The following is a 10,434-nucleotide window of genomic DNA, read 5'->3' as shown; positions in this document are numbered from 1 at the left end:
CATGCTTTCTGCTGCTGCTAAGTCTTCGCCATCGAAACAAGCAGCTTCTATCTTGATACTGCGCCCTGCTACTAAATTACTGATTATGGGATGGTGAGCGACTATGTGACAGAAATTGTCCATCATTAGCTGTGACAATCTGTGTGTGGTGCTATGAATGAATGGTAAAATGAATGGTAAATTCAAGACTGACCAAAACAGGACCAAAAGATGTAAGCGATCTGCATGAGCAAATAGTTTACATTTGAGTGATAACTAGTCCTACTCCTCAACTCCTTGTCTGTCAAGTCTTCTTACGGCCCTATAGGGAGTTGACTATACTGAGCTAACAAAGGAGGAAAAAACTGGTTTATAGATGTGTCTGCACGGTATGGTGGGATCAGCTGGAAGTGAAAAGCTGCTCGCTTATGGCCACACTCAGGGGTCACCCTGAAAGGGTGTGGTGAGGGCAAATCCGCCCGGTGCACAGAATTTGGGGAGGTATTTTAGTTGTCTGTGTTTGATGAAGAAGGGATGTCTTGACTTTAGATTAATGCTGATTTATGGTCAACGGTTCCTTACTCAATGGTAATAGAGGACTAGGAAAGAATAGGCTGGAAAGTTGGTGATCAGGAAGTCTGGGGTAAAGGCATGTGGATGGACTTCTAGAAACAGGCACAAAATGGAGAGATACAAATGTGCACCAAGGGAGAGGAGATTAGAAGATGGATGAGAATTAGATTTGCTCCTTGAACATCTGCTTGATCATTTTGACCTTGCTTTGTGTAATGTTTTACGTATTAATTACTTTTGAAACGTGTACTTGCATTTCCCCTGTTTGTTTCTTCCCTTTGGTTAAAAGATTGTTAGTCTTTTATTGGATTTCTGTCCTCCATTTTCTAGTAACATATACATCTCACAAGCTTAATCTTAAGAGAAATGTTTATGTCCCTTGACTTCCCTTGGCCATTTTGAGTTCAGTAAGCACACGAGTGAAGAAGATCCCATTTAAAATTTTGCTCTCTCTGTACTACTTTCTATACAGAAAATTGGAATACAGCAAAATAAGCACCTTTTCTTTGATTTAAAAAGTTTTATTTGCCATATATGCTGTCTGATTTTGCTTTCGGGAAGTAAAACCAATTTACAAACGTACAATTTCAATCCTAAACACTTCACTATTCGTGCCTTTAAATAAATTCGTATATTTCCTATGTGATTCTTATATTATTTTCACACCATGCGAGAGTAATCGTATGTTCCTTAATATTTCTAATTCCCAGTCCGTGTTCAAATTTCTCAAGTTGTCCTCAGAGCCTGTGGCAGCTGCTGTTTTTGCAGTCGGGATCTCATCGAGGGGCAAGCATCGCATTGGATTACGATGGTCACATTGAATCTAGAACATCTAGGGGCTATAAAAGAACGTGGGCAGAAAAACGGCCACCCACCAAAGGGGACATCACTGCATGATCAAGTCAAGTAGCAAGGGCAGAGGCCTATGGGAAATGTAGTCCAATCCACACGGATCACCGCGCAGCACTCTGGGAACGGGTCGTCTGGGTCTTCTGCGCAAGTGCCGTCCTAGCCCCGCCGTGTTTTTACACATCTGCCTCTTCCCGCGGAGCAGGTCCCAGAACTTTCTCGGTCAGGCAGGCTGGAAGGAGCACACCTGGGGTGAGGGCGCGGAGGGTCTGTGGAACGTGTGCGGAGCGTTGGGCTGGCGTGGGGGCGGTGGGTGTTACCCGGAAGCCACTGGCGGGAAGTCGGGAGCCTGAGGCGCGCTCCAGGGCACGCGCTCCCCGTGGGCGGGTCGGGCCGAGCCCCGTGTGCAGTCGGTGCGTGGTGCGGGCAGAGGTGTGCGGGACCGTGTGCCGGGCACGGCCTGCATCCCGACCCGGGCAGACCTCTGCGGGCGGCGGGAAGGGAAAGCGCGTTCCCGACGTTGACAGCGAATGTGCTGGCAAGCGCGGGAGCGGGGGGCGGGGGGGGGGGGCCGGGAGGTCTGCGGTGGAGCCCGAGTTTGCGAGCCGCAAAGACCAGGGAGATTCCAGGTCTGTCACCTGTAACCGGGGCGAGAGAAGTAACCTCGGAAAGAGGCAGGTCTTCTGGAAATGACGATAGTAGTGAGGGTAACGTCCGCTTGTGGGCGTGTCTCGGAGAGTTAGGTAAGAGCTCACCTGTGAAGCGGTTACCCTACTGCCAGGTGCAGGTACCGGCACACGCGTTACCCCGGTGTGAAATCCGAGTCTCAGATGGGTGAGATCGTACAGTCTGCGGGTCCAGCCAGGTGTCCACGGCGCTGTCCCTTTTGCTTCGCTTCCTGGCTTCGCTCACGCAAGGGGTAAAGTAGTCTTACGAAGACTCTGGATAAAGATGGAGCCTGCGTCTTTTTTATGTGCTAATTTTAATGAAAGAGCAGTGCTTGATCCTTTCGTATACTCTGGTCATTAGCTGATTGCTTTTTTTAACTTGATAGAAAAAAGTTTAGAAACCTGCAGGCTTATGCCGCCACGATCACTTAAGGGACTCGTACGGACAGTCGTTGGCTCTGCACAGTCATTCTCCTCCCTTTTCCAGGGTCCAACCGACCTATTCCTGGAGGGAGCCTCCTCTCCTTCTGGGGTGCTGAGACTTTGTGGAAGTGAATTTAGAAGCCGCCGGGCAGGCCAGACCCTTCACGGTCTCCCGAGAGGTGCAGAAAATGAACACATCTCAGGTGAGCCTTCGGTTCGTTCCTCACTTTGTATTACGGTGGATTTAAGAAGCTTATAAAGAGACCATACATTCAGAAAAGTAGAAAAAGGTTTAGATCAAGTTAAACTTTACTTTTTAACACTGGTTTACACTGTTTACCATTAATTCTGATTTTTCTAAATTTATTTATTTTGAGAGAGAGCAAGCGAGGGAGGGGCAGAGAGAGGGGGAAGAGAGAGAATCCCAAGCAGGCTCCGCACTGTCAGCATAGAGCCGGATGTGGGCCTCCAACTCACAAACCGGGAGATCATGACCTGAGCGGAAACCAAGTGTTGGACACTTAACTGAGCCACCTAGACGCTCCTCCTTCCATTATTCACCAACAATTCTAGCATACCATTTATTCTTGCTTTAAAGTTTTTCCATAAAGAGGACATTTTTCCATATTGAGACTTAAAAAGCATCCTCATTTTTTACTATAGCTTCATTGTGGTCTAGTATGTAAAAGTACTGTTGGTAATTTATTCAACCTTCTATTGAAAGACATTTGGGTTGTTTATAATCACACGATTGTAGGGGTGAAACTATAAGCGAAAATGGTCAGAGGTTACATGCAGTTTCATTTTGTTAAATACTCTAAATGCTGTCCTCCATAGTGGTTATTATATTTGTATTCCCGCCTGTGAAGTGTTTATTCATAACTGGCATATTGAGCTCCTGAGGCGCTCCGTGCCCTGGTGTAATTACCACGTAAAGAGCCGACAAAGATTTCTGCCCTCGTGTAGCTTACGTTCAGGTGATGGAAGATGATTAAAAGACTTTGTTATTTGATAATCGACATAGAAGAAATGAAACAAGGAACGGGTTGTGAAGGATCGATTTTAATTTTAAATAAGTTGATCAGATACGCGTCTCTGAGAAAATATTTGGAGACAGCATTTGACAAGTGTGGGGAAAGAAGCCTTGCTGGTGTCTACAGAAGAACACTGCATGCTGAGGAAACTGCCAGTGCAAGGACCCTGAGGCAGAGTGGTACCCGAGGCGTCCTGCCAACAGCAAGAACAGAGGGCCAGTATGGCTGAAGAGGTGAAAGAGGACAGATCACGTGGGGCATTGAAGGCCATCACACTTGTCACGCACGTAATACATTTGAGATCGTCCCTGTTGTTGCGTGTGTCAGTCCCATTGCATGGCTCTGTCACAATTTGTTGATCTGTGTACCGGTTGGGACATTTGCGTTGCTTCCAGCTTCTGGCCTTGTGAATAAAGCTGCTTGAATGTTCATTTTTCAGTCTTTTTGCCTGGACACATGCCTTCATTTCTCTTGAGAAAATGCTTGAGCGTGTGTGGGATCCTGGGTCTTGTAACAAGTGCATGTTTAACATCACAAGGTGCTGCTCTACTGTTTTTGAAGTGGCCATGCCATTGAGATTTCTAGATGCTGTGAATCTGCACCAGCATTTGGTATTGGCAGTTTCCGGGGGCGGTGGGGGGGAAGTAGTGGGTTTTTTGTTTGGTTTGGTATTCAGTTTAAGCTGTTATGCTAGGTATGTACGGGTATTTAATTGTACCTGTATTTAATCTGGTGCCTAACGACGTTGAGCGTCATTTCATTTGCATAGTACCCTCCAGTTCCATCCACGTAGTTGCTTGCAAATGGCAAGATTTCATTCTTTTTGATTGTCGAGTAATACTCCATTGTATATATATACCACATCTTCTTTATCCATTCATCCATCGATGGACACTTGGGCTCTTTCCATACTTTGGCTGTTGTTGATAGTGTTGCTATAAACGTGGAGGTGCCTGTGCCCCTTCGAAACAGCACACCTGAATCCCTTGGATAAATGCCTAGTAGTGCAGTTGCTGGGTCATAGGGTAGTTCTCTTTTTAATTTTTTGAGGAACCTCCATACTGTTTTCCAGAGTGGCTACACCAGTTTGCATTCCCACCTGCTTAATGCTGTTCTCTAAGAACAAACATTTTTAATTGATCAATTTACAGTTTATCAAAATATCAGACTTTATGGTTTTTTTTGTTGTTTCATCTAATCAAGGTCACAAATACACTCCTGTGTTACCTGTTAGAAGTTTATGGTTATAGATTCCACATTTACATTTATGATCAGTTTGAGTTTAATTTTTGTTTATGATACAAGTTGTGGTTGGTTCAAGGAAACTCCTCCCTCTCCCCCCCACCCCTCCCCCCATCTTATGGAGGTTTATTATTCCAGTACCATTTATTGAGAAGAAGGTACTTTATCTCCATTGAATGCCTTGGCACCCCTGTTGGAAGTCATTTGACTATGAATGTGTCCATCTATTTCTGGACCCCATTCTGTAGTTTGTGTCTATCATTTTGCCATTACCACACTGTCTCGATTGTTGTTGATTGATTACATGCCTTGAAATCATGTAATGTGAGTTCTTCACTTTCATTCTCTTTTCAGAATTGTTTTGGATATTCTAGGTCCTGTGCTCCTCCATTTAGAATCATTCTATCTCATAAAAGCTTCTGGGATTTAGCCTATGATTGTATGGGATCTATAGATCAAATGAGGAGAACTAACAGAATTGACATTGGAGCATACTGAGCCTTCCAATCCCGGGACACACTATAGCTTTTCATTTGTTAGTGGTAAAGTGGGTTATAAGCTCTGAAAGGACATGATTTGTTTTTTACATTTTGGACAAATCACTGGCTCCTGTTTAAGAATTGACTCTCATGGGGCACTGGTTGAAGCAGTGACAATTTAGGAAGCTATTCAGGTGATTCAAGTATCCATGGTGTTAAGTCAGCACTGATGATACCTCCAGGTGGTGAGAATCTGGGTATATTTTGAAGGTGAAGCAAACAGTATGAAAGTGCGTGTGTACCATAGCCTTGCAGGTACTCTGCTGCCAAACACAGGACTTTTCAAAATGGGATAAAAACCTATTGCGTTTCATAGATCACTTTGGTTTGATAAACATTGTTTTATGATTGTGGTCCATTTTCACTCTTTTTTTTTTTTTTTGAGAAGTATTTGTATTGTTTTATTTTTTTAATTTTTTTAATATATGAAATTTATTGTCAAATTGGTTTCCATACAACACCCAGTGCTCATCCCAAAAGGTGCCCTCCTCAATACCCATCACCCACCCTCCCCTCCCTCCCACCCCCCCATCAACCCTCAGTTCTGTTTTTAAGAGTCTCTTATGCTTTGGCTCTTTCCCACTCTAACCTCTTTTTTTTTTTTTTTCCTTCCCCTCCCCCATGGGTTTCTGTTAAGTTTCTCAGGATCCACATAAGAGTGAAAACATACAGTATCTGTCTTTCTCTGTATGGCTTATTTCACTTAGCATCACACTGTCCAGTTCCAGCCACGTTGCTACAGAGGGCCATATTTCATTCTTTCTCATTGCCACGTAGTACTCCATTGTGTATATAAACCACAATTTCTTTATCCATTCATCAGTTGATGGACATTTAGACTCTTTCCATAATTTGGCTATTGTTGAGAGTGCTGCTCTAAACATTGGGGTGCAAGTGCCCCTATGCATCAGTACTTCTGTATCCCTTGGGTAAATTCCCAGCAGTGCTACTACTGGGTCATAGGGTAGGTCCATTTTTAATTTTTTGAGGAACCTCCACACCATTTTCATGAGTGGCTGCACCAGTTTGCATTCCCACCAACAGTGCAAGAGGGTCCCCATTTCTCCACATCCTCTCCAGCATCTGTAGTCTCCTGATTTGTTCATTTTGGCCACTCTGACTGGCGTGAGGTGATATCTGAGTGTGGTTTTGATTTGTATTTCCCTGATGAGGAGCGACGTTGAGCATCTTTTCATGTGCCTGTTGGCCATCCAGATGTCTTCTTTAGAGAAGTGTCTATTCATGTTTTCTGCCCATTTCTTCACTGGATTATTTGTTTTTGGGTGTGGAGTTTGGTGAGCTCTTTATAGATTTTGGATACTAGCCCTTTGTCCTATATGTCATTTGCAAATATCTTTTCCCATTCCATTGGTTGCCTTTTAGTTTTGTTGATGGTTTCCTTTGCCGTGCAGAAGCTTTTTATCTTCATGAGGTCCCAATAGTTCATTTTTGCTTTTAATTCCCTTGCCTTTGGGGATGTGTCAAGTAAGAAATTGCTGCGGCTGAGGTCAGAGAGGTCTTTTTCTGCTTTCTCCTCTAGGGTTTTGATGGTTTCCTGTCTCACATTCAGGTCCTTTATCCATTTTGAGTTTATTTTTGTGAATGGTGTGAGAGAGTGGTCTAGTTTCATTCTTCTTTTTTTTTTTTTTTTGAACGTTTATTTATTTTTGGGACAGAGAGAGACAGAGCATGAACGGAGGAGGGGCAGAGAGAGAGGGAGACACAGAATCGGAAGCAGGCTCCAGGCTCTGAGCCATCAGCCCAGAGCCTGACGCGGGGCTCGAACTCCCGGACCGCGAGATCGTGACCTGGCTGAAGTCGGACGCTTAACCGACTGCGCCACCCAGGCGCCCCTAGTTTCATTCTTCTGCATGTTGCTATCCAGTTCTCCCAGCACCATTTGTTAAACAGACTGTCTTTTTTCCATTGGATATTCTTTCCTGCTTTGTCAAAGATTAGTTGGCCATATGTTTGTGGGTCTAGTTCTGGGGTTTCTATTCTATTCCATTGGTCTATGTGTCTGTTTTTGTGCCAATACCATGCTGTCTTGATGATGACAGCTTTGTAGTAGAGGCTAAAGTCTGGGATTGTGATGCCTCCTGCTTTGGTCTTCTTCAAAATTACTTTGGCTCTTCGAGGTCTTTTGTGGTTCCATATGAATTTTAGGATTGCTTGTTCTAGTTTTGAGAAGAATGCTGGTGCAATTTTGATTGGGATTGCATTGAATGTGTAGATAGCTTTGGGTAGTATTGACATTTTGACAATATTTATTCTTCCAACCCATTAGCACGGAATGTTTTTCCATTTCTTTATATCTTCTTCAATTTCCTTCATAAGCTTTCTGTAGTTTTCAGCATACAGATCTTGTACATCTTTGGTTAGATTTATCCCTAGGTATTTTATGCGTCTTGGTGCAATTGTGAATGGGATCAGTTTCTTTATTTGTCTTTCTGTTGCTTCATTATTAGTGCATAAGAATGCAACTGATTTCTGTACATTGATTTTGTATCCTGCAACTTTGCTGAATTCATGTATCAGTTCTAGCAGACTTTTGGTGGAGTCTATCGGATTTTCCATGTATAATATCATGTCATCTGCAAAAAATGAAAGCTTGACTTCATCTTTGCCAATTTTGATGCCTTTGACTTCCTTTTGTTGTCTGATGGCTGATGCTAGAACTTCCAACACTATGTTAAACAACAGTGGTGAGAGTGGACATCCCTGTCGTGTTCCTGATCTCAGGGGGAAAGCTCTCAGTTTTTCCCCATTGAGGATGATGTTAGCTGTGGGCTTTTCATGAATGGCTTTTATGATATTTAAGTATGTGCCTTCTATCCCGACTTTCTCAAGGGTTTTTATTAAGAAAGGGTGCTGAATTTTGTCAAATGCTTTTTCTGCATCGATTGACAGGATCATATGGTTCTTATCTTTTCTTTTATTGTGATGTATCACGTTGATTGATTTGCGAATGTTGAACCAGCCCTGCATCCCAGGAATGAATCCCACTTGATCATGGTGAATAATTCTTTTTATATGCTGTTGAATTCGATTTGCTAGTATCTTATTGAGAATTTTGCATGCATATTCATCAGGGATATTGGCCTGTAGTTCTCTTTTATTACTGGGTCTCTGTCTGGTTTAGTAATCAAAGTAATACTGGCTTCATAGAATGAGTCTGGAAGTTTTCCTTCCCTTTCTACTTTTTGGAATAGCTTCAGAAGGATAGGTATTACCTCTGCTTTAAATCTCTGGTGGAATTCCCCAGGGAAGCCATCTGGTCCTGAACTCTTATTTATTGGGAGATTTTTGATAACTGATTCAATTTCTTTGCTGGTTATGGGTCTGTTCAAGCTATTTCCTCCTGTTACAGTTTTGGAAGTGTGTGGGTGTTTAGGAATTTGTCCATTTCTTCCAGGTTGTCCAGTTTGTTAGCATATAATTTTTCATAGTATTCCCTGATAATTGCTTGTATTTCTGAGGGAATGGTTGTAATAATTCCATTTTCATTCATGATTTTATCTATCTGGGCCATCTCCCTTTTCTTTTTGAGAAGCATGGCTAGAGGTTTATCAATTTGTTTATTTTTTCAAAAAAACCAACTCTTGGTTTCATTGATCTGCTCTACAGTTTTTTTAGATTCTATTTTGTTTATTTCTGCTCTGATCTTTATTATTTCTTTTCTTCTGCTGGGTTTGGGGTGTCTTTGCTGCTCTGCTTCTATTTCCTTTAGGTGTGCTGTTAGATTTTATATTTGGGATTTTTCTTGTTTCTTGAGATAGGGCCTGGATCGCAATGTATTTTCCTCTCAGGACTGCCTTCGCTGCGTCCCAAAGCGTTTGGATTATTGTATTTTCATTTTCATTTGTTTCCATATATTTTTTATTTTCTTCTCTAATTGCCTGGTTGACCCATTCATTCTTTAGTAGGGTGTTCTTTAACCTCCATGCTTTTGGAGGTTTTCCAGACTTTTTCCTGTGGTTGATTTCAAGCTTCATAGCATTGTGGTCCGAAAGTATGCATGGTATGATCTCAATTCTTGTATACTTATGTAGGGCTGTTTTGTGACCCAGTAAGTGATCTATCTTGGAGAATGTTCCATGTGCACTCGAGAAGAAAGTATATTCTGTTGCTTTGGGATGCAGAGCTCTAAATATATCTGTCAAGTCCATCTGATCCCATGTATCATTCAGGGCCCTTGTTTCTTTATTGACCATGTGTCTAGATGATCTATCCATTGTTGTAAGTGGGGTATTAAAGCCCCCAGCAATTACCACATTCTTGTCAATAAGGTTGCTTATGTTTGTGAGTAATTGTTTTATATATTTGGGGGCTCCCATATTCGGCGCATAGACATTTATAATTGTTAGTTCTTCTTGATGGATAGACCCTGTAATTATTATATAATGCCCTCTTTATCTCTTGTTACAGCCTTTAATTTAAAGTCTAGTTTGTCTGATGTAAGTATGGCTACTCCAGCTGTGTTTTGACTTCCAGTAGCATGATAAATAGTTCTCCATCCCCTCACTCTCAATCTGAAGGTGTCCTCAGGTCTAAAATGCATCTCTTGTAGACAGCAGATAGATGGGTCTTGTTTTTTTATCCATTCTGATACCCTATGTCTTTTGGTTGGCGCATTTAGTCCATTTACCTTCAGTTATTATAGAAAGATATGGGTTTAGAGTCATTGTGATGTCCGTAGGTTTCATGCTTGTAGCGATGTCTCTGGTACTTTGTCTCACAGGATCCCCCTTAGGATCTCTTGTAGGGCTGGTTTAGTGGTGATGGATTCCTTCAGTTTTTGTTTGTTTGGAAAGACCTTTATCTCTCTTTCTATTCTAAATGACAGATTTGCTGGATAGAGGATTCTCGGCTGCATATTTTTTCTGTTCATCACATTGAAAATTTCCTGCCATTCCTTTCTGGCCTGCCAAGTTTCAGTAGAGAGATCCATCATGAGTCTTATCGGTCTCCCTTTATATGTTAGAGCACATTTATCCCTAGCTGCTTTCAGAATTTTCTCTTTATCCTTGTATTTTGCCAGTTTGACTATGATATGTCTTGCAGAAGATCGATTCAAGTTATGTCTGAAGGGAGTTCTCTGTGCTTCTTGGATTTCAATGCCTTTTT

General features: G+C 42.3%; 1 protein-coding gene across 4 annotated transcripts in view; it reads left to right on the top strand.

Annotated features, from left to right (window-relative positions):
• Positions 1-1,541: 1,541 nt before the first annotated feature.
• The window catches only part of LOC121013718 (zinc finger protein 782-like), a 40,691-nt gene continuing 31,798 nt past the window's right edge, over positions 1,542-10,434 (top strand). For 2 of the 4 annotated variants that reach the window (XM_040449506.1, XM_040449507.1), the window contains exons 1-2: positions 1,542-1,653; positions 2,557-2,695. The gene's annotated coding sequence lies outside the window, so the exon portion shown is untranslated. Of the gene's footprint in view, positions 1,654-1,996; positions 2,321-2,556; positions 2,696-3,458; positions 3,958-10,434 lie in introns of those variants that run through there. The other 2 variants (XR_005782877.1, XM_040449508.1) reach the window with 2 other exon arrangements.

Source organism: Herpailurus yagouaroundi, unplaced genomic scaffold (genome assembly GCF_014898765.1).
Source record: "Herpailurus yagouaroundi ecotype Mexico unplaced genomic scaffold, PumYag 199, whole genome shotgun sequence".
NCBI lineage: Eukaryota > Metazoa > Chordata > Mammalia > Carnivora > Felidae > Herpailurus > Herpailurus yagouaroundi.
The sequence above is the reverse complement of the archived record's forward strand: the minus strand, read 5'-3'. Positions and strand labels throughout refer to the sequence as shown.